The sequence below is a fragment of the Microtus oregoni genome, unplaced genomic scaffold, assembly GCF_018167655.1.
Source record: "Microtus oregoni isolate MIOR12 unplaced genomic scaffold, Mior012 000050F_003, whole genome shotgun sequence".
Classification (NCBI taxonomy): domain Eukaryota; kingdom Metazoa; phylum Chordata; class Mammalia; order Rodentia; family Cricetidae; genus Microtus; species Microtus oregoni.
The window spans coordinates 220,890-243,794 of NW_024543227.1; the positions used below are offsets into that span (position 1 = coordinate 220,890).

General features: G+C 40.7%; 1 long non-coding RNA gene and 1 other non-coding gene across 3 annotated transcripts; both read right to left on the reverse strand.

Moving 5' to 3' along the window:
- Positions 1-6,240: 6,240 nt before the first annotated feature.
- LOC121436751 lies at positions 6,241-12,901 on the reverse strand. Of its 2 annotated transcripts, XR_005972757.1 has the most exons (4): positions 12,852-12,879; positions 9,907-9,944; positions 8,985-9,091; positions 6,241-6,299 (listed from the first exon to the last, which is right to left on the reverse strand). It is a non-coding gene; the product is annotated as an uncharacterized LOC121436751 (long non-coding RNA). The 2 variants fall into 2 exon arrangements; XR_005972756.1 differs by lacking the exon at positions 9,907-9,944 and having other exon boundaries at positions 12,852-12,901.
- A 464-nt stretch (positions 12,902-13,365) lies between these two features.
- Trnaa-ugc lies at positions 13,366-13,437 on the reverse strand. Its single transcript has one exon. It is a non-coding gene; the product is annotated as a tRNA-Ala (tRNA).
- Between the last annotated feature and the right edge of the window lie 9,468 nt (positions 13,438-22,905).

Genomic DNA, 22,905 nt, shown 5'->3' on the forward strand with positions numbered 1-22,905 from the left:
CTGTGATCTCAACACCTACCTGATGGAGCTGGCTGGGAGGTGAAGGAGTATCTCTATGATTCCAAAGATTCCATTTGGGCAAACATTAGACCTGTGGCTGCCTTAGAAAATTTCCCCCAAACTGGGTGTTGGACATTTGTTTCTTTTCTCATAATTAACTTGCAACTTCAAAATACTGAAATTGAAACATAAGCAAATATATGTTTTCAAAGACATTTTCATCATAGAGAAAGAAACCTGACATTTCAACCTAAAAGAGAGCTTTTGTTAAAATCTACCCACAGACATTTGACCACAGTGAAATGTGTGGAAGCTGTAATTTAAAATCCCTGTCACTGGAGATAGCATCAGGAAATATGAAATAATTAGAAAAACTCTGCCCACTTCTCTGTTGTGCCTAGACACTGAATGGGACAAATCATTGCTGAGAGTAAAGATGTATAGATTCGTCGACTGTGGTGATATTTTGTTTGTCCTATGACAATAAAGCTTGCCTGAGAATCAGTGTGTGCAGATAGCCACTAGTTAGCCAGAGAGGACAGGCAGTGTTGGAACTCACCTTTCCCAACACTCAGGAGGTACAGGCAAATGGATCTCTGCGAGTTCAAGGCCACCCTGGGATACACTAGATTGATCCAGTCTAAAACAGAAAGAGAGTCAGGCACTGGTGGCTCACACTTTTCTTCCCAGGGTTTGTTGAAGAGAGGAATATAAGGTGGGAGGAGATAGGAGATCCAGGCATTCAGTCTGAGGTCTTGTAGAGACAGGATGCTCCATTTGGTCTGAGGATTTCATAGAGGAAAGAACTGGAAGCTGGCTGCTTTGCTGTTCTGATCTTATAGATTCAACCTCGTAATATCTGACTCCAGATTTTATTATTAAGACCAATTAGAATTCACTCTGCAATCACCTTCATGCAATGGAAGATACAGGTGTCTGTTCTCCTCAAAAAGACCTATAGATCCAGTGCAATACCAACAGAAATCTAACAGACTTTTCATAAACTAATGGGCTTATCCTGAAACTCATAGTGAATATGAAAAACCAGAGCATGAAAACACCTTCAAAAGGAAAAATCTTGGAGGATGAACACATGACTTCCAGACTCCTTATAAACCTAGAGAAATGAAGACAGCGTGCCTGATTGGTAATGACAATAAGACAGAAAAGAATATGAAGGGGACAGAAGAGTCACACACGTGTGAGGGGACACCTTTAGCAAAGACACAAAGACACTTCAATGAAGCAGGAATATGCTGGTCACCGAGGTTTTTTGGGACTCCCTGTAGTGGTAGGGAGGAGCAGCCCAGTATCGTGACCTTCAGCCTGAGGATCACCCTGTCCTTTGATGACCTTGACCCTGGTAAACTGGGTCTAGGCTGCAGAAAAAACTTCAGAAAAAGCCAGGATGAAGCAAAGGTTGTGAGCTTATTAATCCTGTGGATAGAAGCTCACACAGAATAAGGATGGCTCATGCATGACGGCCTGAGTGAGGACTAGAGAGAGACACTTGAGATTAGGTGTCAGTACAAAGGGTGTGTGAGGAGGGCAGAAGAGTGAGAAATGTGAAGATTTTTATGGCTCTCAGAGTTACATTGTTTTAAAATTACATGTAAGAATACTTTGAGTCTTTAAATAGGTTCTGTTTTCCCATTAGGAAAAATATACAATATGTTATTAAAAAGTCAAAAATAAAAAAATAATCTTTTGAAATGTTCTTATCGCTTTTAAAATTTCTTTTAGTAAATTAAATTTAAGGTTAATATGTGATTTTACAAGTATTCTTGTCCTAAGTAAGCACAATTAATTAATTTATTTATATTTGTTGAATGTTTTTCCATAGGGAAGTTTGTGCACCACATGAGTGAGTACCTACTGCTCACAGAGGGAACCAGAGTTTGAGATGTCTTGGAACTGGAGTTACAAACAGTGTCAACCATTGGGTAGGTGCTGGGTATCAACTCTGGATCCTCTGGAAGACATTCAGAAATATAAAAGAATGAACCCTATCTTCAGACCCCAGTTTGTTTGTTTTTATTTTTAAACTTACTTTGAGATGTTTTTAGGAATAGTTGCATCATATCTGCAGGTAATTTTGGCTCTATCAGTTGGGCTGAGGCTTCTTGAATGTCCTAAAAATGTAAAAATGATCACAGGATGAGGGGCTATGTATTCCTTCTCATATCCCCTTCAATGCCCTGTCTTCTGTCTTATTTTGGGACAAGCAGACATCCCCATGCACAAATATAAATATAGACAAGTTGTTTATCTCAGGATACAAAAGTCAACCCAAAACAAACAAAGGATCTACACAGGACTAGAGACATCTCCGAGGTTAAGAGTGCCTTTGGCTATTGCAGATGACCTGACTTCAGTTTCCAGCACCCATATGGTGGCCGACAGATGCCTATAACTCCAGAGCCAGGGGAACTGACAGTCTTTTCTAGTCTCTGTGGACATCGGCACTCAAATGCGCATATCGTACACACAGACATACAGGCAGACACTCAGTACATAGTGAAAAGAAATCTAAAAGATAATTGATCAAGAATACAACCTAGAGCCTGGAGAGATGGCTCAGTGGTCAAGAGCTCTTCCAAAGGTCCTGAGTTCAATTCCCGGCAACCACATGGTGGCTCACAACCATCTGTAAAGAGGTCTGGTGCCCTCTTCTGGCCTGCAGACATGCACACAGAATATTGTATACATAATAAATAAATATTTTTTTGAAAAGAATACAACCTAAACATGAATCGTGTAGGAGAAAACGAATGAATTACAGACTAACTTCTTAGATATAACAAACCTCCTTTCATTAAATGAACAACTGGATTGTTAAGAACTCCATAAAGTGAGAAAATGTCCACTCTTCCAAATATATGTTAGTAACATATTTTTCCTGCCTGGGAAAATGAATGTGGGAACTTGTGTATCAGGTGACAGTCTTACTGTTTCCAGATTTCCCAAACCTCAAAAAGAGCCAGTAAGAAAATAGACATTTCAGAAAATAAAAGTTGGCCAGAAGGGTGAGTAGATGCTCCACTAAGAGAAACATACAGCCGCAACATGCTTAACACTTAGGGAAGAGAGACAGGTGACTCTGAGGGGACTCTTGACACACCCATAAAATACTCAGAAATAAAGACTTGTCATACAAAGACCTGGCAGGTTGTGGAGGATGAAACTCTCATACCCACTGCTGGTGGCCATGGAAAACAGGACAGAGACTTGGAAAAGTATTTCCCAATTTCTTGATATGTTAATTGTCATCTGACCATCACATTCCCAAATATATAACCTGGAGGAAGAGGACATATTTTCTTTTAATGACTTATTTATTTCAGTTCACACCAGCTTTATATAAAAGACACTGAAATTGAAAACAACCTAAACAACAGGCTACAGGTAAATGACTCATTTCCCAAGACTGTCATGGCAGCTCCCAACTGTAACTCCAGTGCCAAGGGATCCAATACCCTCTCTTTGCATCCATGGGCACCAGGCATGCATGTGCTCTTCATACCTATATGTAGGCAAACATATATACATATAAAATAAAAATAAATTATAAAATTTTCTGTGTAGCTATACATTGCTACACCATTTAATATTAAGAATGAACAATTATCATAGGCAACAAAATAGATAAATTTAAACATATATTCAAGATGAATGAAGGCCAGATGTCTCTAAACTCTGGTTCTATTCTAATACATTCCAGCATATATATTAATTTGTCTATAATATCAGATTGTTTTTTTTTTTGAGACAGGGTTTCTCTGTGGTTTTGGAGCCTGTCCTGGAACCAGCTCTGTAGACCAGGCTGGTCTCGAACTCACAGAGATCCGCCTGCCTCTGCCTCCCGAGTGCTGGTATAATATCAGATTGTTGTAATTTCCTGCAGACAGGGTAGGGCAGTGGTTGGGAGTGAAAACCTAACTAACATAGAAATGAAACTTTATGGATTGGTAAATAATAATGAAACTTTTACCTACCTGAGTATAAGAAGATGTCTATTGTCATTATGGGGAAAAGTAGAAAAATAGTAATTACGTTTAATATTTGATGACTTGGACTGCAGAGATGGCCCCATGGTTAAGAGGACTTGCTGCTCTTACAGAAGACCCGGACTGGGTTCTCAGCACTCACTTGCTGGCCCACAATGGACTGCATATCTGTTTCTAGGGGAGCAACACCCGTTTCTGTCCAAAGCAGCACACCCTAATCCTGAAACCAGAGCAAAAGAAACATACACTGACCCTGAGACTAGAATCAGTTCACTGGCCCTGAAACCAGAGTCCAACGTTTAAAAAAGGCCAGTGAAATAAACACATTTGCCCCTGAAACCAAAGCTACAGAAACACACTCTTCCACTTACCAATTCGGCAAAACAAACTAACCAATATCTCAGCATTAAACCAACCAATCCCTGAGCAGGAAAACCAGCAGATCATTGAGCATGAAACCACCCTGTACCTGTTCAGTTGGGAGCTGCCTTTCCCACTTTTGCAGGGTCAGCCACCTCCTGGACTCTTCCCTCCCAGTGAATCTCTTGAATGAGGCTTGGGTGAGACCTTCTTTGCCTAAGAAGAACAGAGAAGCAATGACTTCAACTGGAGACGAGTGGAGGAGAGGGGAGCAGAACTGGAAAAGCTTCTCCTAGCAGAGTAGAGTTGTTACTCTTCTGAGGATCTGAGCAGAGCTGTAACAACTTGGCTAGGGAAACCCTCCCCTACCAGAGCAGAGCTGTTAATTTGGGAAAAGCTTTCCCTGAAGCAGGGCTGTGAGCTTCTAAGTTTAAGGTGAATTTGTGGTATTCCTTGGCTCCTGACTGCCAGGATCCCTTTCCATCTGAGCAGCAATGCTTACAATATACACACAATTTTTAAAACATTGCAGTCATTGGGTGCCGGGAAGATATCCCCAGGCTGCCTGACACCATTCTGTTCAGGCAGGTGCCACACACCCACAGGCAAGCCTGCATTGTCAAAGCCTGGGCTAGGGAAGACATTCACAGGTCGACCCGCTACTTCCAGGAAGCCATTATGGTGAGCAAAATGTGTGGTGGAGAAATGGGAGAGAAAGAGCAACAGAACTAGCTATGATAAACGGTGCAATGAAGGATGTGAAGGCAGTGAGGAACAGACTGAGGAACAACCTAAATACCTTCAAGCTCAGGAACATGGATTCAAAACAAACTTCTTACCCAGACCCAGAAAAACAAATGTAATATGTACTCTCTCATGAGTGACTTTTGGATAAAAAGCAAAGAAAAACCAGCCTACTTTCCACAACCCCAGACAACCTAGACAAGAAAGAGAGACATTGCTGGTCTACATAGGAAGGAGAAAAAGACAAGAATTCCTGAGAAAACTGGCCATGGGGGGGGGTGGTCAAAGGAGAGGAGGAAGGGGAGAGTATAGGAAGGTAGGAAAGCAGAGCTAAATGTATAGCTCAATAAAAGCAATAAAAACCAAACTTCTTAGATATAACAAACCTCTTTTTATAAGTTGAGAAGCTTGTTGTTAGGACGTCCATCAAGTGTTAGCTGTATGCTCTTCCACGTAATGGTTGATAAATGAAGACAATGCCCTGATGGGGAATACAAGTTTGAAAACCATGCACCAGATTAAGGAATCCTTGTATCTAGGATACAGAACATCTCACAGACATCATTAAGGTAAGTGCTACCTATGGCTTTTCATGTAATAGAATAGAGATGATTCTAAGTGACCAAGAGTATTGATTTCATAATAAATGTAAATGTATATGAATACATCAAGCAAAGAAAAATACTCTTCAGGTTACCTGTTAAGATAAAATCTTAACACCAAAACATGGACGCCTGGTAGTCCAATGACCCGCGGACAAAAGGGGGGTCTTGGGGGGCAGGGCGGGGACAAGTAGAACACAGGACACCATGCCAACAAGCTGAAGGTGCACGTGCTCCCTTTCGGGGGTCCTTGAGGCCTGCCCGGTTGGCAGACACTCACCTCTCTGGGTGGGTAGCCTTAATGTAGGAGCAGAAAACTGTTCCTGAGCAAAGAACCTTTCAGAAAACGCAGGCTTTGGGGGGAGGCCGTGTGTAAGAAAGACAGCCCTGCAGAAGGAGCTGGGGGAGGGGGGTTTGTGCTCTTTTCCTGGACAATCTGCCCCTGGATAGCACACACTCACCCGTCCAGATGGAACTCCTCAGCACATAAACAGGGTCGCCTGGTAGCCCAATGATCCTAGACCAGGATGGAGGGGGGAGGACTTTGGACTTTCCACAGGGCAGGGAACACTGACTGCTCTTCAGACTGGAGAGGGAGGGGGAGAGGAGTGGGTGGAGGGGGAGAGGAGTGGGAGGAGGTAGAGGGAAATGGGAGGCAGGGAGGAGGCGGAAATTTTTTTCAATAAAAAATAAAAAATAAAATAAAATAAAACATAATTGACAGAAAAAAAGATAAAATCTTAAAATACTGACTTTTAAGCACATATCCCTTAAATGTTACACTGAACACTTAGAAATGAACAAAAAATAATAGCCAATTACAAATAAAAGGTAACCTGAGATAAAAATTCTGATATTTGAGAAATGCTTAAAAGAATATGCAATTAAGAGATATTTTTGAAACCCACAATAATTCTATGGGCTCAACTTTAGTGGCAAAATGTTACTTTTTCAAGAAATATACCAATAATGTGGCATTTTTTTGAGGAATGTGATGGCTAATCTTGGTTGTCACTAAGACTACATCTGAAATCAACTAAAACTCAAGTATCTGGACTCTCCTGTGAGAGATTTTCTTGATTGGATCATGTGAGGTGAGAATATTCACCCTAATCATCATCTCTGTTGGAAGTCCACATCAAAGGACGTGGAAGAGGAAAGCTTTTATTTTTGCTTGCTCTCATTCTTATCAGCAATGTCATCTACCCTGCTTCTGAGGCATCCCTTTGTTGGAGTTAGAACCTACATTTTTGGGACTCCAATAGTGACTGAAGAAAAGTAGCAGGTCCCTAAGAATCCTCTAGATCTCCAGTGCCAAACTGGGACTGCTGAGACATCCAGTCTTGTTGACTGAACAACTACCATTTATGGCTTTTCTGCCAGACAGAGCCATTGTTGGTTTTGGGAGGCACATTCTACCAATTATATTCCTTTAGATCAGTGGTTCTCAACCTTTGAGTTTGACCCCTTTCACAGGGATCAGATAAGACTATAAATAAACACAGATATTTACATTGTGGTCCATAAAAATAGCAAAATTACAGTTATGAGTAGCAATTAAATAATTTTGTAGTCGTAGGTCACCACAATATGACAAACCGGATTAAAGGATCACAACATTGGGAAGACTGAGAACCACTGCTTTAGTGAGATCTGAGTAATGCAATGGATAAGGAAAAGCTCAGGAACAATAGTAGATTGGAACACACTGTTTTCGATGCAACAATAATCATATGGGAAATAATACATTGAAAAGATTTATGACAGCTAATTTTCCTGTAGCTCTATGGACTTCTGAAACTTGATAGAAGACAACCTACCTACTCTCCAGATGAATATGGAACATTCGCCGACACTAACTCCACATGAGACTGTTAAATTTGTACACAAATGCATGTATGGATTAAAATGTTGCAATTTGCAGGTAGTTCAATTGGTAAAAGAAAGGCACATATACTTATGCCTGCCTGCTGAGTTCAATTCCCAAGACCCATGAGGTGGAAGGAGAGAACCAATCATCACAAACTGGTTTTGGGAGGCACATATGTATCTAGGCACTGATGCACTGAAAGGCCTCTTTCACAGCAATAGAAACCACGGCTTAGCAGAAAAGACAAAAATATTCCAAGAATGGTGACCTCTATGTATCCATTAATGTAGGAGAAGACCCAAGTTTTCCAGAAGGTCTGTAAAACAATGCAGACTAAGTAAGGATAAAAGACCCAAGTTTTCTCTCAGATATCGAATCTAGAGTTGAATTCGTTTGTGAGTGTGGCTGTGTGTGGTCATGCTTGCAGGTCATAAAACTAGAAAACAGACCATGAGGAGACGAACAGGAGCTTAAAAGAGGAAGGAAAAGAGAGGGCAGTGAAATATGTGGGCCATGAAAACAGAAGATGCAACAACTTGTAGATGAAAGCACAAAGGAAAAAATCTATTTCTAAAACAATGTTGAGTAAACCAGGAAGCATATGAACCCAAGATACATGAAATGATTGATATAGTCAAACTTCAGAAAAGAAAAAAGAAAAAACCTTGAGATCATGTTGAAGGAATTCTGTTTCTGGTAGACAAAAAGAGAGCCACATAATTATAATGAGGCATGCAGTCCAAGGGATAAAGCACACTATTTATTATAGTGCTGAATAAAAGCAATTATCAAACCTGAATCTCTATGTCTACATAAATTATTCTGCTGGATTATCTTGGGGATAAAAAACCATCATCAAAAGTAAACGTAATTGTTTATCAATATGAGACATGCTGCTAAAAAGGGCTAAAGGAAGTTTCTAAAACAAACAAATCTTAGAGGAATCAGAAATATCTGGAAGAAAGAAGAAGAATATCAATGCAGAATATGATTAAAATATATACGTTTCCTTTTCCTTTTAATATCTCTCAGTTCTGTGTGATGTTTGAAGCAAAAAGTATAAGTGATGTGATGTGGTCCTCTATAGACACAGAGTAAATGTATTGTAGATTCTGTTCTTACAATGGTGATTGTGAAGGAACTATAATTGCAGTAACATCAAATAGGGTTAGACTTGAAGGCAATCACGATATCTGAGTAGCACTAACACCGACCAGAGAGATCTGGGATAGCTGATGTAACATACTCACTTCACAGTGCCTTGATCCTTCCATCCAACTGAGATGACAAGGCATTTAGGCACATGGGATCACATTTAACCTCAAAGAGCTGCTAATGAACAGAACATGAGGTATTGTTATCATATTGAATGGTTAAGGATGGGTAAGGGAACTAACTCACCCTTAATGTCCCAACGTTCTGCTCAGTCTGGCAGACATCACAGCACACTGGGTTCTTCCTTAAAACTCCTGCTTCTGGGTTGCAAAGATTAAACCCTTTACTTTACACTAGAAGGTAGCAGAAGGGAAAAGAAAACTCATGAAGTAGAGGAAACCAGGATGAGGAAGCACATAAATCCCAGGGGATGGAATGATGGTGCCTTGTCTGTGCAGACGACATCAATGGAAGGTACACAATGATGTTTTTCCTCCTCCCAGGTCATCTCACCACCCTGGGCATATACAGTGATAACTGTGACTGCAGACACATACTGGGAATGTGAGCTTGTGCATTTCCCATTCCCGTGGCAAGAACTCCCCCTCTCTGTGTGCACTCAGGCCCCTACTTTCATGCCACAGCCTTCCATGGGCAGCACAAAGGGGGCAAGGGAAATCCGCCAACCACATAAATACACAGGTTTTGTTTTCTCTCCATTCAGGCCCTGAAAATTATTCTTTGAGGTGGGCATCATTACTTCCTTTCCACACAGGGGCTCAGAGAGCGCAATGCTTAGACCCAGGAAATTCTCCAGAGGCACCAGATGAACACTGATGCCATCTTAAATGGATTCCTCTGACCAATATTGGGACAAATGGAGCATGGAAATAGAGAACAGCAATAGAGGAAAACAGTTTGGGAAAATGGGTGTTGAGCCATACTGATATAGGTCAGCACATGAGTAAAGAAATATGGAGATAAGTAAGCAGTATACTACACACCAGGTCATCATTGAAGAGGACCAGGAGAATTATAACACATAACCTATCACAGCAGTAAGTGATTAACTAACTTTCACAATATATATCCAGGGACATATCTGCACAAGCATGAGCATATACACAACACACACTAACAAATGTCAATGTAAACACACAGCTCTCACCTCAAAGGAAGAAGAGAGTTCATTCTGGAGTCAAATATCTGTGAGTAAACATGAGTGAGACAGGTTTATGTTAGTACAAATTACATGTTACAATGTGGAAACAGTTTCATGAAGTTTTTATAATAATAGAATGAAGAAACTATAGACTCTCTTTAAGTACATGGGTGATAATATTAAGTAGACTATTATGTTAAAGCAGAGAAACCACAGCTACAGGCACTAGCTGCTATGTGATGACACGCAGTCATTTGACTGGTAGAAACTTAAAGCTTTGATAAGGAGACATATTCTGATATTTTAAATGTCAGGTCCAACGTCATCACTTAGTAACAAGGTGTTAGGTAAGTTCAACACAGGGGGCCCAAGGAGTGGCTACTCATGGGCTCAAGAGAACACAAAGGAAATTGTAATTAGGCCCTGGGACTGCGACTTCCACCATCTCCATATCACTGCAGGTCTAAGAGTCAATCAACCAGGCTTTGCAGACCAGCCTCTGCCAAGGAATTCCTGTACACACACACACACACACACACACACACGACACCTCATTCTCACTCTCCTAGCTCCCTGGTGTTTACTGAGAGCTCAAGGGGTACAACCACATTACAACAGATTCATCTCTGACCACACACAGGATGGTGAGAGCTACTAAATTATGTGGTCTGAATGAGATTCCTGTGACGATGGCCATGGACTTGTCTCTGGGACATTTCTCTCATTTGTTTCAGACTGTCAATAATAACCTGTAAATGCCGATACGAAAATAGGGACATGCTGCATTACACATCAAATATAGTTTGCATCATGAAATAATCCATGCTTGCAACAAAAAATATCCTTTGTAAGTTTCATTGACACTTGTTTCCTGACAGTTTACAGAAGATTTAATAATTTGTTCACAGAAAAAACAATACGTATCAATTTGTTTAAAAAATAATAGCAGTTATAGATGAATCAAAAAGTACAAATATTTGTGCATTATCCCGACAGATAGATCCATAGTGCTGATAGGCCGAGAGATTTCCAAACATTGCTGAATTGGAGACAACCTGTCTTAATAAAGGACAACTATGTTCACGGCTCAAACAATTCATTATTAGTAAGATGTCTGTTGATTCAAAACTGAGCTACAGATTCGATGCACTAACAATAAAATAGCACTTATTCTTTTTAAAAATTGAGTGGATAACTCTAAACATTGTAGACTAAATATATAGCTTGTGTAAACCTTAGAAACAGACAAATGTTAGAGAACAGCATTGCCTGATAGGAGACCTCTGTGTGAACCTACAGTAATTGGACCAGCATGCTATTGAATCAAAGTTGGCAAGAAAAAGTCCAAAACCAACATTCCACGCTCACATCCACACATTTACATACCACTGCCTATATCGAGTCAACATTTTTCCTGTGTCTGATGCTGGCATCAAGCTTGTGTGTAGTGCGTGTAGTGTGTGCTGAGAAGAACTGACCATACTCCTGCTGCAGCCTCCCAGGCACTGGGATTACTGGCATATGTACCATGATTGGATAATTGGAGAACTGATGTTTCACAAATAAACAAGGCAATTTGATGCAGAAAGATGGCCTTTCAGGAAGCAATACTGAGGTAAGTGTATATCCAAACCCACAAATATAAACTAGGACCTACATCGTATCATATGTGAAGACCATTCAAAATAAATTACAGATGTAAAAATATAAAAATCAGCCTATAAATGTCCAACAGAAAACAAGAAGAAAATCCCTGTCACTGGGTTCCAGGAAAAGATTTCGCAGACAAGACACCGAATAAAAACCGTAATTGAAGAACTAGAGAAGGTGGGATCTTACAATTGAAAATCTCCTGCTCTTCCAAAGACATGGATGAGAATTGAGATGATAAGTCTGAGGCTAGGAGAAAAGTTAGAAATACATATATCTGATAAAGCATTTCTATGAAACATACGGAAAACCTCATATGTCAGTCAGAAAGTAGTCATTGAGACCCGTGAAATATTTCAGGTGTGCTTTTCAAGGGGGTGTTGATAGGATTGCCCCCTTTATAGAGATTCATTAGAGATATTAAGGCCATAAGCAGTGTCTTAGGGATTCTGAGGAGAGATCAGGGCCACCTGGCAGGGCGGGCCCAAGGAAATGGAAATTAAAATGCCAGACCGGTGCCAAGCACAAAGTGTCCCACACCTGCAACCCCTTCACGAGGCAGCCAAGGCAGGAGAATCACTGAGAGTTCTGAGCCAGGGTAGGACACAGTGAAATGCTGTCTCAAATCCAAACAAAACCGCAGATTACTAAAAAGAAAATCCTCTAACCAAGTGAGTCTTTTACCACTCATCTGAGACATGTAGGGTAATTATTGACTAGCATTTAGGCTTTCCCTCTTAAATCTCACCGGTCCTATGGGCTAGCAATCTCATGGCCTTTTCACAGAGAGGGACATGTACAGACAGGTCTGGGGAAGAAGGGGGTAGTGGAGAGGAAGGTGCTCGCTGGTCATCCAGTGGTAAATAAAGCTGGGAATAAATAGCTGAATATTAACTCATTCAAATAATATTAAAACTGTTCAAAGAGAAAACAATTGCTTTCTTTTCTGTTTGCCCAGAGATCTGACTGACTGCAACTTGGAAAGACAGCCCTGCTATCTCACTTATCTCTTACATCTCACCGATCCATGGGCGAACAATCTCAAGCACAGAGTAGGAAGTCGGGATCACAGAGTGCTCATTTGGCCTCATCTCCCTCCTGTTCACTCTCCCACAATTCCCCTCCTGGACAATGGCTCCAGCACAGCCCTGTACAGAACAGCACAGGAGGAGGCAGAATGGTCCCAAGTCTCTCTCCTTCCGGAGAAACACAGGTTGCAAACCCCGAGGTAGGAGTGGTCCTACTTGGGTCTGGAATCCCTGCATCTGCCTCCAAACCCTCAGAAAGATTCTGGTGCTCACCTCCGGGAATCCATAAGCTCAACTCAGTCCAAACACCAGGAACTGAATGCTCCTTTCCAGGACATCGTCCGGTCGCCATTTGAAAAGAGTCGCCATAATGACCCCGGTTTCTATGACAACCGTAATGCTGCCTCCCCCTTAGTAACCAGGAATGGCTCCGCCCAGCCCTCCCTTACTTCCTCTCAAAGGAAGAACTCTTCACCCTTGTTTTCACCCAAGAAAGCATACCCATTAGAGAAACTGTCCCCACTACGAATGCAGAGCTTTTCTTTTTTTTCCGCTCTGTGAACAAAGCATATCCCTAAAAGCCCGACCACATTGTACTCACCAGACCATGGTGGTATCTATGGAAATGTCGTCACAAAGATGAACATTGCTGTCACGGTGACAAACGAGCAATTTCATTCCAATAATTAACTATGCATATATGACCTCATCACGGGAATTTAAAGTCTGGGACATCTTGTACAGAAACATCCTGAAAAAGAACAGTCAAAGGTTAAAAGAACTGCTTTGGAGATGCCGGGGATCGAACCCGGGGCCTCACATATGCAAAACATGTGCTCTACCTCTGAGCTACATCCCCACACCTGATAACAGCTTCATCAAAGCCCTTGTGAAGTCAGAGGAACCGAGCCAACGTTCAGAGTCTCTGCAAGGGTCTGCATCAGGTCCTTTGAGCATACTGGATTCCAGGTTGAGTTTAGTGCTTTGATAGGATTCTTGGGACATTTGTTGCATGAGAAAACAATCTATTTTCAGTCAAAGGAAAAATAATAACAATAAAAATAATAACAACAACAAAAATAACAACAAACCTTATGCTCTTTAAAGCAAAGTAACCTAACAATGAATGATACTTTGAAGTACTCAGTCCCATCAATTTTACTTCAACTTTACCTTGCAGGTGGTTCAACATGCCAGTATCATGCGGAATTAATAATTATATGTTGCTGATATGCGGTCATATCTGAGAGTATGAGTAGCTTCCTGAAACCCTCTCTAGCATACCTTCTTCCTCTTTTAAAGCACTAATTAGTTTCAGGGCTTGAAAGGCAGTTTTTATAATCTTGGTCAGGCTGCTCATTTTGTTTCTTAACGTTGCCAATACTGTCCATCACTCCATTTATGGCAATAACTAAATGTGCGGTAGCTATTGGTTCATAAAACCCTAAGGTACTGTCACTTTCTGCACGTTTATGTATCTCACCGCACGCTTTGTAAGTTTCAAAAATGAGAGGTTTTCTGAAATATGTCCTCCTTTTCACACATCATCTAGTATATGTCTCAATATACAAAATCATTAAATAAATATTGTATGTATGTTCAGATGAGTGAGAAAAGTGAGTATTTTTTAGAAAGAAAGCAATCTATCTTTTTTTTCATTTACATGCTTATCCAAGTTTCTATTCCCTCTCCTCAGCCCATTCCCTCCACTTACCCCCCCCTCCCAGCCCACCTTCATCCACTCCTCAGAGAGGGTAAGGCACATTGCCCAGAGGAAGAAGCAAGGCCTCCCCCACTATATCCAGGCTGAGCAAGGTATCCATCCAAAGACAATGGTTTCCAAAAAGTCAGCACCAGCAGCAGGGATAAATCCTGGTGTCACAACCAGTGGCCCTGCAGTCTGCCCCAGCCATAAACTGTCACCCACATTCAGAAGGTCCAGCTTGGTCCTATGCTGGTTCCTTCCTTGTCTGGCCAGAGTTGGTGAGCTCACAACTATTTCAGTGGGTGTCTTCATCATGGTCTTGACCTCTGCTCATATTCTCACTCCTCCCAGGTTTCAACTGGAAAAAATTAATAAAGAGTACCTGAGAAGATGCCAGACTATAGAAGACTGAGTCCACATAAGACATTGCTTAACCTCAACAATTATTGGAATACTACAAAGAATGATATTAAAACAGGCCTTTAATATATAACTTCTAGATAAAGACAAGGAGTAATGGCAAACGGGTGAGCTAGTGTGGTAGACCGAGAGCTACCTAAATTAAGTGAAGACAAAAGCAAAAAGAGAGGGATGGAGGGATGGAAACAAAAGGTAAATGAGGGCAACGGAAGAAGCAATAACATCTCAGTACTGACTGTGGTCTAGGTTTGAGATGTTGGTGGATAGGTACTGATACCCAAATGACCTAGAAGTAATAAAATATGAGTCAGTGTATCTCTGTGAGCCATGACCCTTTTGTGTTATCTTTCTTTCTGGGAATCATCCTTTCAATTTCATTCATAATAGATTTTCCCCGTAATCTATCCTGATTATAATTTTCCTTCCCTCTACTCCTCCCAGTTCTGCTCTACCTTCCCTTCTTTCAGGATCCATTCTGTTTCTATCTCTCAGTAGATAATAATATGCTTCTAAGAGATAACAGCAAAGTGCAACAAAATAAATTAGAATAAGACTTTAAATCACAATTATCAAATTGAAATTGGATGAGACAAATGAACAGGAGTAAAAGAGCCCACAAGAAGACCCAAGAATCAGAGACGCACTTCTTCACACACTCAACAGCCCCACAAAAATACAAATAAAAGTTCTCCTAAAATACTGAAAGAGATAATATACACATTGAAGACCTGGTGCAGACCCATGCCTGCCTCATGCTTGCTGCTTTGGTCTCTTTGAGTTTCTGTGAGTTGATTTAGATGGATTTGTACTCCATATGGTAATCAATCTACCTTAAATTCCAAATAAAGCACACTCGTTATATACTCCAAGGACACTTTACCCTACCACAAGGACACTTCTATGTGATAGTTGCATTTTATCTTATTCTAATTAATTTTGTTATTTTTTATCTCTTAGGAACTTATTGTTTTCTAATAAGAATCAGAAAGGAGGTGGATCTGGATGTTATGGGAGGAGGGGAGAAACTGGGGAGGTTAAAGGGAGAGGAAACTCTAATCAGAATATATTTAAAGAAAAATGTGTCTTTTAAACACAGGGCGAAAATAAGAAAAGTATCAGGATAACTATCATGATTTCATGCTTCTAACATAACCTTGCTGTACAACTGTCCCTGCACACAGGAAAGGCCTCCCTTCTCTCCTCGCTTTCACTCAAAGCAAAAGTCCTTCCTTAGAAGGCTACCAACTGAGAAGCAGAACTAAGATGACCTAGGTGGGGACTCAGACAATTGGCAGAACTCACTTTTGGAAATAAACTATCTCCTCTCAGGAATTTTTGCATTATAGCAGTGAGTGTAGGATCTACCGTGAAGACATAGCTAGGGATAAACAGTAGGACTGTGGAATATAAGGTAAGTCTTTTCAGAGGAATGTCTAAGATAGGCCATCCACCTATGACAGAAAACTGCAAGATTTTTCTCCAAAACATTGACTAAGCAGTCAAGCAACATTTGAAAACCGAACAACAACAAAAACAAACAAACAAAAAATGCCCAAAAGTTGTATAGCTGGGTCTTGAGGTAGACTGATTCCCAATCTGAGAAACCACCATACTGATTTCCAAAGTGGCTGTATAGGTTTTCACTCCCACCAGCAGTGGAGGAGTGTTCCCCTAACTCCATATCCTCTTCAACATAAGCTGTCCTCATAATTTTATCTTAGTCATTCTGACAGGTGTAAGATGGTATCCTAGAGTCATTTTAATTTATGTTTCCTTGTTGATTAAGGATGTTCAGCAATTCCTTAAATTTCTTTTGGCAATTTGAGATTGTCCTGTTGAGAATTATCTGTTTAGCTCTATACCCCATTTTTAAATTGGGGTATTTTGAGCCTCGTTTCTTCAGTTCTTTATATATTTTGGGGATCAGTCCTCTGTCAGATGTGGGATTGGTAAAGACCTTTTTCCATTCTGAAGGATGTCATTTAGTCTTATTGACTATGTCCTTTGCCTTACAGAAGCTTTTCAGTTTCAGGAGGTCTCTTTTATTGGTTGTTGTTCTCAGTGTCTGTGCTACTCCTGTTATATTTATGAAGCGGTCTCCTGTGCCAATGTGTTCAAGGATACTTCCCACCTTCTCCTCTATCAGGTTCAGAGCAACTGGATTTATGTTGAGGTCATTGATACATTGGGACTTGAGTTTTGTGTATGGCTGAAGATTTAGATCTATTTGTAATCTTTTACATGTTGACACCATTTATCCAGCACCATTTGTTAAAGATACTTCCATTTTCCATTGTATATTTTGACTTCCTTGTCAAAAATCAGGTGTTCACAGGTGTGTGAATTAATGTCAGCATCTTTATTTGATTCCATTGGTCCATGTGTCTGATTTTATGCCTACCAAATTGTCTTTTATTACTTTAGCTCTATGGTGAAGTTTTATGTCAGGGATGGTGATGCCTCTGGAAGTTCTTTTATTGTACAGGATTGTTTTAATTATTCTGAGGATTTTTTGTTTTTCCATATGAAGTTGAATATTTTTCTATAAGTCTGTGAGCAATTGTGTTTGGATTTTGATGGGTATTTCTTTGAATCTCTAGAATGTTTTTGGTAAGATTGCCATTTATATTATGTTGGTCCTACCTATGCAAGAGCATCCATGAGCGTGGGAGATCTTTCCATTTTCTGATATCTTCTTCAGTTTCTTTCTTTAATGTTGTAGGGCACCACTCTGTAATATGGAGTGAGCGGTGGGCTGCCTCCCCAGCACCCAGCTGCCCACATGGCTAGATTTACACCCCAAATAATTACACGGAAATTGTATTCTTTTAAATACTGCTTGGCCCATTAGCTCTAGGCTCTTATTGGCTAACTCTCACATCTAGATTAATCCATTTCTAATAATCTGTGTACCACCACAAGGTGGTACCTTACCGGTAAGATCTTAACCTGCATCCATGTTGGAGAGCACAGCTATGGCAACTGCCTGACTTGGCTTCTTTCTCCCAGCATTCTGTTCTGTTACTCCGCCTACCTAATTTCCTGTCCTATTAAAGGGCCAGGGCAGTTTCTTTCTTTAACCAATGAAATCAAGACAAAACAGAAGACTCTCCCACATCACTTTAGAGACTTAAAGTTCTTCTCATACAGGTGTTTCAATTGTTTAGTTATAGTTACCCCAAGAGAATTTATATTTGTGGCTTTTGCAAAAAGTGATGTCTCTGATTTCTTTTTTTTTAATTAATTAATTTATTTATTAAAGATTTCTGCCTCCTCCCCGCCACAGCTTCCCATTTCTCTCCCCCTCAACCAATCAAGTCACTTGTATATAGGATGGCTACTGATTGTTTTGAGTTGATCTTGCATCCTGCCACATTACTGAAGATGTGTATCACCTGTAGGAGTTCTCTGGTAGAGTTTTTGTGATCACTTATATTTCATCTCCAAATAATAAAAGTTTAACTTTTCTCCCTTTCCAATTTGTATCCCTTGAACTCCTTTTGTTGTCTTATTGCTCTAGCTAGGTCTTCAAATCCTATATTGAAAAGATATGGAGAGAGTGGACATCCTTGTCTTCTTCCTAATTTTAGTGGAATCACTTTGAGCTTCTCTCCGTGTAATTTGATGCTGGCTGTTGGCTTGCTGTAAATTGTTTTTATTGTGTTTAGATAGGTTCCTTGTATCCTGATCTCTTCAATACTTGTACTACAGATGGGACTCAAACTACCTCATATTCCACATATAGCACTTGGGGCATATACCCCAAGGACACTTCAACCTACCAGAAGGATAATAGCTATTCCATGTTCATTGCCACTCTATTCCCAATAGCCCAAAATTAGAAACAACCTAGATGTCTCACAATAGTATAAGGGATAAAGAAAATGCTGTACACTTATATAATAAAGTATTATTCTTATTTTAGAAAAACGACATCATGAAATTAGCAGGTTATTGGATGGTACTGGAAAAAAAATTCTGAGTGAGGTAACCTCGATTCAGAAAGACAAACATGGTATGTACTCACTTCTAAGTGGATATTAGATGTAAATCAATGGGTAACCAGGCTGAGATCCAGAGCTCCAGAGAAGCTAGGTAACAAGGAAGCCCCAAGGAGGGATGCATGGATCGCCTTGGGAAGGGGAATTAGATGAAATCCCCTGGGTAAACTGGGGGTGAGGCCGTGGTGAAGGAGAGGCAATGGGGAAGGAGAACATGAGGGAACAGGATGGTCATAGAGAATGGAGTGGGAAAGCAATGAAAGAGGGAACTTGATAGAGAGAGTCACTATGGTTTTAGGGAGAAACCTGGTGCTAGGGAAATTCCCATGAATCCACAAGGATGAGCCCAGCTAAGATTCCTAGCAGTAGTGGAGAGGGTTCCTGAACCGGCCTTCCCCTATTTTCAGATTGGTGACTACCCCAACTATCATTATAGAGGCTTCTCCAGTAATTGATGGACTCAGATGGGCCTTCTGTATGTGGAGAGATAGTTGTGAAGTTTGGACTATCTGAGGTAATACTGGCAGTGGGATCAGGATCTATCCTTGGTGCTCAGCCTTGTTTGTTGGTGCCCATTCTCTGTGTTGAGATGTGATGCTATCCTTAATGCAGGGAAGAGGGACTTGGTCCCGTCCCAAATTAATGTGCCCTTACCCTTAGGAGGAGTAGAAGAGATGTGCGCTGCTGTGGGGAGGCATGGGGAGTGTGAGCAGAGGTGGGAGGGGGAACTGTGGTTGGAATGTAAAATGAAATTTTAAAAAACAAATTGATCAATTTAAAAAGCAATAGAACCCACCCCCCAAATCCTCTTAGTCAAGGCTGGTGGGCCATGCCTACAATCTCAGCACTTAGCACGTGGAGAAAATAGAATGCAAGACAAAATAATAAACATTATTCTTTTTATATGATAAATGAAATTCAAATATACAAGAATATTCCTTACATAAATATGATAATAATTCACCACTGTTGCAACACTCCATTTTATTGTTTTTATTGAGCTATACATTTTCTCTGCTCCATCTCTTCCTCCTCTCTCCCCTTCTACCTTCTCCTATGAACCCCACATTCCCAATTTACTCAGGAGATCTTATCTCTTTCACCTTCCTGTGTAGATTCATGTATGTTTCTTTAGGGTCGTTTGATTTATGTCTAAAAGCCACATATAAGTGAATACATATTATATTTTACTCACTGAGTCTGGGTGACCTCAATATGTTTTTTCTAGATCCATCCATTTTCCTACAAATTTCAAGATTCCATCATTTTGTACCAGATTTTCTTTATCCATTCTTCAATCTAGGTTGCATCTAGGTTGTTTCCACGTTCTGACTATGACAAATAATGCTTCTATGAACATAGTTGAGCACATGTCCTTGAGGAATGATTGAGCATTCTTTTCGTATATTCCCCAAAGTGGTATTGCTGGGTCTTGTGGTAGGTTGTTTCCTAATTTTCTGAAAAATCACCATACGGATTTCCAAAGCAGCTATATCAGTTTGCACTCCCACCAGCAATGGAGGAGTGTTCATTTTACCCCACATCTTCTCCAGCATAAGTTGTCATCAGTGTTTTTTATCTTGGCCATTCTTACAGGCATAAGATGGAATCTCAGAGTTGTTTTGATTTGCATTTCTATGATGACTAAGGATATTGAACATTTCCTTAAATGTCTTTCAGTCATTTTAGATTCCCCTGTTGACAGTTCTCTGTTTAGGTCTGTACCTTATTTTTTAGTGGATTATTTGTTCTTTTGATGACCAATTTCTTGAGTTCTTTGTATATTTTGGATATCAGCCCTCTGTCTGATGAAATATCAGAAGAATCAGCCACATAATTGTTGGGGGGAGTGAGCTGCTTGTTGTTTAACGGCTGCTTAGCCCCGAAATAATCACTCAGAAACTGTATTATTTAAATCGCTGCTTGGCCCATTAGCTCTAGCTTCTTATTGGCTAACTCTTACATCTTAATTTAACCCATCTTCATTAATCTGTGCATTACCACGAGGTCGTGGCCTACCAGCAAAGTTTCAGCACATCTGTCTCTAGCACCGGCTCCATGGCTTCTCCCTGACTTTCTATTTTCAGCATTCAGTCTAGCTTTCCCTGCCTTCCTAGGTTCTGTCTTGGTATAGCTCCAAAGTACTTTCTTTTTTCATTAATGGTTATCACAGCACACAGAGGGGACTCCCACATCACATAGTCAGACAATGGATAATTTTCTATAGATGCAAAATAGTCTTGCAGCATGTGGCAGAGATTTCACAAATTTCACAAAATCATGACTTCACTAGGTCTTCAAGTACTATACTCAACAGATACAGAGATTGTGGAAACCTTTTCTTATTTCTGATGTCATTGGAATCGCTTTGTGGTTCTCTTAATTTGATGTTGGCTGTTTCCTTGCTGTATATTGCTTTTCTTATGTTTAGATATGGCCCTTGTATCCTTGATCCTGCCATTCCCAGGGTCTCTATCTTCCTTCTGTTTGTGGGCCAAGATGTTAACTGCTTTTAGCTGTTCCTAGTGCCAAGCCTTTTCCCAGATATCATGGACTGTAACCCTCTGAATGTGTGAGTCCAACACATTGTAAAAACTGTCTTTTTTAATTTGCTTTGTTTGTGGTGTTTTATCTCAGCAGAAAAAGAGTAACTAAGACACCCAGGTCCTTCCTGACAGAAAAATGATGCTCGTTCACCAATACTCTCTAGTCTTAAGTCACTCTGCCTTGTCAGGAACTTCCTGACTAGGAGAAGGAACTAGGAGATGCAAAAGGCCTGTCTGACAAAGCTTCCCTTGATTGAGATGAGAGAGGCCTATCCTCATTGAGGTCAGTTTTGTTTTTTATTAAATCACTGTTGGTGTTCATTGAGTTATGATTGTAAAAATACTTACTACTGTTTATTTCCTATAAGCAAAGATGATAAAGCATGTGCTAACTTAATTGGTAACTGTTGAACTCTCCTTGGTGCCCTGCCTGCCTTGAGGACTGTCAATCAAACAGCTAGGCAGACTACTCAAGTCATCACTAACAGTCTTGAACTCTCCACAGATACCTTGAGAAAACTCCCCCAAGTCCACAATTGATTTGTGCTAGTCAGAGGGTATGACCCTAGCCTGGATGATTTGAAACTGTTTGCATCAGATATACTGTTATCACAGGCCTCAGTACAACTGAGAAGGGTCTGGAATAGTTTACCATAAGCCAGAGGGGAGCCCATTTCGTGATGGCCTAAGGTAGTTGCTGTAGTGTCTGTTGCTAAGATACAAGGCTGTGACTGCTTTCAAAGCAAAGTCTCAGTGACTGCGATTGGTTTTAAGAGGCAAGGCTGCCCTGGGACACAGCACAAACCTGAGTGATACTGGTTGATGCTAAGAGGCAAGATTGTGATTGTTTCTGCCAGATGGTTGGAATTGGTCCCCACATCCATTTTATACTGTATAATCAGGTTGTTCAGGCTTGGCTGGAAGAAGCTCTCCTGTGCTGTGTGATCTGGTGTTGCAGCCTTAGACACCAGACAAGGCTTCTCTTGCTTTGTCTTTCCTTACCAGTTTCAGTAGTGTTGCTGATGGGATGGAGAAAACACCAGCAGAACCAAGTAAGGTGAGTCTCACTTGGAATCACAGCTCTCAGCAAGGGAAGCAGCATGGTCGTGTTTAAATGCTCACCTGGGCTATGTGAGGTTGTGTCTCAAAGAAGGAGCATGAGACAGATGTGGGCAAGGGACAGGGAGACAGGGACAGGCAGACAGAGGACACTGGATTGGCAGTGACAGTGGGGAAGGAAGGCCAAGTAGAAGAAGCATCAAATCAACCAGCTGTCTCACAGCTGAAGAGCAACAGCTGAAAAATCTGAAGGAGCCAGGAAAGAAATAAGGGCAGGGGAAGTAGAAAGGAGTCAAGAGAGCAAGGAGGGTCGATACTGAAAGAGAAGAGCTGTGAGGTGACAGGAAAGATAACATGAAAGTCCTAGTGGGTGGAGGGTTCCACTGGGCTATCTATATATTTCAGGGTCAAGGATATTTCTATTATTTATTCATTTATTCATTCATTTATTTTACATCCCAACCACAGTTTCCCCTCCCTCCTCTCCTCTTTTTTCTTCCCACCCTATCTACTCCCCTCACCCATTTTTCCTCCTTGTCTGTTAAGAAAGGGGCAGGCCTCCAAAGGGAGTCAACAAAGCCTGACACATCAACTTG